Here is a 3,812-nt window from a genome sequence, read left to right as displayed (position 1 = left end):
AAAGGGGACTTTACAGAAATTCTAAAAATGCCAAAGGCCATATGCCACCTGAGATGTAGAGGGTACAGTCTGGGCAATGGCCAATGACTAGCAAGCTAGTCCCCAGCCTCCTAGGCTCAGAAATCATACTCTTCCTCACCAAGCGAGAACTCACGTCTTCCTGTTGTGGCAGTCTCACTTGAGCAATATCACAGGATTGATCAAACATCAGAATGCCAAATTATTACTTGACAATGAGAAATACATCTGTTCTACACACAGGGCATCTGTGTCTACACAAGCAGAGAATTACCTTCTGTGGGGACAGGCCTCCGTGGCACACTGAAGCACAATCACAGAATCGAAGGCTACTTGGTGACAACAGAATTAGAAAAGGAATCAGCCGAGTCCAGAATTTAATGGGAAGGCCTGAGGTAACTGGATCCATCCATCTCCTCAACAGGCAGCCTGGCTAGTGGGCCTGACTCTGCAGTTATGCTGCCTAAGGTGCCATCTCTACTCTTGGGCAATGTGAGGATGGGCACTGCCCATGTTGGTCTCTCCTCACCTTTTCTATGCTTTCACTAGTGACCAACCCTCCTGCAGATAGACACATTTCTCTTTAGAAGTTAGTACATCATGTCAGGTTTGATTCAAGTGTGATAGGCCAGGAAGCCATTGGTCCTTACACATCTCTGCTCAGCTCCATGATGTGCTAACCTTGGTGGTTCTCTCCTGGGGGGCTGCCTTTCAAAAAACTGCTTACCACTTTTGTGAGTTCTGAGGGGAGGGGACTGCTTTGCTATGGCCCCTAAGAAATGGTGACAAACCTCACAGGACTAGGATCAGGAGGGCTGGGGTATTCAGGGAAGGCTTTACAGAGAAAGATATCTGAACTTGAGTTGGCTTTTCAGAGATTCATAGGAGTTCCACAGGCAAAGCAAAATAAAGGAATTTTCGATGGACAAAGCACAGACAAAAGTAGGAATGGGTATGGTGTAACTAGCGTATAGTGAGGAGCTGCTTTGGCTGGAATGGAGGGCTGCCATTACAGGAGAAAAGATAACTAAAGTAATGTGGAGTGGTAGGGTAGAATCAAGACTGTCAGCCTATTAAAATCACTCTTTTAATGTTAGCAACTGCCTGCTGGAAAAGTAATAAACCACTATGTAACTGAACAAAAGGTAAACAGGCTAGCTCCAGGAATAGGCTACTATAACTATTTGAGGGTAGCCTGCTGCAAGATTTTACTTGCAGTGTTTTAATGGAACCTATCTACACAATTCCTAATACACCGGAGAAGAAAGCTGCTAAGTAAACCTGAGGAGTTGACGAGATCACACTTTTGTCTTTTAGGCATGTCCTTTTAGCCCTCCCAGGGTGACTGATAGCTCCTTGAGTATGGAGATCCTATATCTCTCATCACTTCAGCCAAGAAGGAAAGAAATCAACAGTAGAATGAGAGTGACTGGTGAGGACCTCAAATCAGCATACTTTCTTGAGTTGAAGAAAATTTACTATCATGTCAACTCTGGCCTTCTTATAAACTTCACTTGTCAAAATAGTCCAATAGCTTGTTATCATGGATCCAATTCCATAGGGATCTCCTGGGAGTGAAGTTCCTTTTAAAAATCCTGTGGGGACTTCCCTGGTGGTGCAATCGTTAAGGATCCGCCTGCCAGCACAGGGCACACAGGTTCGATCCCTGGCCTGGGGAGGTCCCACATGCTGCGGAGCAACTAAGTCAGTGTGCCACAACTCCTGAGCCCGTGCAGCTACAGCCCGTACTCCACAACAAGAGACGCCACCTCAGTAAGAAGCCCATGCACCGCAATGGAGACCCAACGCAGCCAAAAAAAAAAAAAAAAAAAAAAAAACCCACACAAAAAAACATCCTGGGAATATACTTTTCATTAAAAGAACAAAGTGTATGTCAGTCCTCATGGCTAAAGGGAAGAATCAAGTAGTAGCAGGTGGAAAGGTGGATTTGATTCTCAGTTTCTGGGTTCTGAATCTGAATTAATTATTGTCCTTACCTCAGTGAGACAGAGAATTCTAACACAAATCGTCACTACTACAGGTACAGATACTGCCAAGATGAGTTTGTTGTTATAGTCATAACCTGGAACTTCTTTTGTGAGCTGAAGAAATATATCACAATTTTTAAAAACAAGGAGATAGAAGGGATGAAAACTTACGATTCTTCATCCTATTCTAAACGATAGCTAACTATTCTTAAACTACTATGAAACCCAATCCTTCCAGGCGAGTAGCTTCTATAAGAACAAGCCAAATTTAATGTTATTAGTCTTATCATTAGCATTTTCTTCTACAATTTATCTACAATTTATTTATCTTGTGTTATGTCCTTTTCGCGTCTACCCTAGGAATAGTGACACACTCTCTCAATGAGCAAAGTTGGAGATCACTGTCTTAGCCCGTTTCATGGCTGAAGATAAGATACTGACTAGGAGCCCGTGGTATTCCCGCTTGGGCACGTTAATGGCATGTCCTAAACTGAGTAAAAGTCCAAGTCCCACGTGTCAGGGGTTATCCTCACCTCACTTGACTCCTGCTCTTTCTGCTCACTCTGGGCTTCTGTGCTCTCACTGATAGAGTTGTCAGCTTTCCACTGGTCCATATCCCATTCCGCTTTGGACACATTTACTTCTTGCTGCTTGCTGAGAAGCTTCATCAGGAGGCCTGTTCTAGAGATGAGGTTGGCACAGGCCAGCTGCACGTGGGTGTCCGAGCAGTCTATTTTCAAAGTCTGGATAACATGAGAAATGAGCCTTTGCACGTCATTGTTGGGGATGAGGGACCAGAGCTGCTGGTTTAGCTGAGTTTCAACTTGATCACCCGGGGATGCGAGCCCTGGGAAAGTGAAGCCTGTGGGCTTAGAGGATAATTCAGTGACCATGTTGTGGTGCTCCCATTGTGTTTTGTTGCTGTGTTGAACAGCTGGCATACTGTTGTCTGCAGCGACAGTAGAATGTGCAGTGGAGACGTTCCTATGGCTAGTGTTTCCAGGGCCGGTTCCTCCTGGCAGAGTAGCGTTTCCTGTAGAACTAATTGCTTCAGAAACATTTTGTGCAGTATTGTTTTCTGAAGTAGTGTTTTCTGCAGAAGGGTCTGAAAGAGAAAATAATTCTGGAAAAGGATTTTCCTGAGAAGTCACTTCTCCTGAAGATGAAACAGCCTCTCGTGGAGGGGAATTTATGAGACTCCTCACGACAGAGAACGGAGGGCTTGCAAGCATCACTCTATCAAGTGAACTTTTCTTTCTGAACTTTCAACTCCCTTTTTTCTTTTTTCTTTTTGTTTCTTTTTGCGGTACACAGGCCTCTCACCGTTGTGGCCTCTCCCGTTGCGGAGCACAGGCTCCGGAGGCACAGGCTCAGCGGCCATGGCTCACGGGCCCAGCCGCTCCACGGCATGTGGGATCTTCCCGGACCAGGACACGAACCCGTGTCTCCTGCATCGGCAGGCGGACTCCCAACCACTGTGCCACCAGGGAAGCCCCTCGATGCTTTTTAACTTTGGGTTTTCTGTGGACCCGATGAGACCTAATTTTATGGAAGATGTATTTTTTTTTTCCAGAATGTGAGATTAATTCGAAGTCCTTAATATTTCTAACTCTTGCCTTTGCATCTTCGAAAACATGAATAGCGTTGGATAAGTCTTTTGATTTGCTTTTAACCTCAGATGGGGATTTTGGCGGGATGGAGGCACAAGGCCTGCCCTTGAAGTACGGTTTGAGGGGAGAGGAGCCTGCGGCCTTGTGTTCCTTTATGAATGAAGACTCTGCATCGGAGGACTTTCCCACCAGCTTC

Source organism: Mesoplodon densirostris, chromosome 18 (assembly GCF_025265405.1).
Source record: "Mesoplodon densirostris isolate mMesDen1 chromosome 18, mMesDen1 primary haplotype, whole genome shotgun sequence".
Classification (NCBI taxonomy): Eukaryota; Metazoa; Chordata; class Mammalia; order Artiodactyla; family Ziphiidae; genus Mesoplodon; species Mesoplodon densirostris.
The sequence above is the reverse complement of the archived record's forward strand: the minus strand, read 5'-3'. Positions refer to the sequence as shown.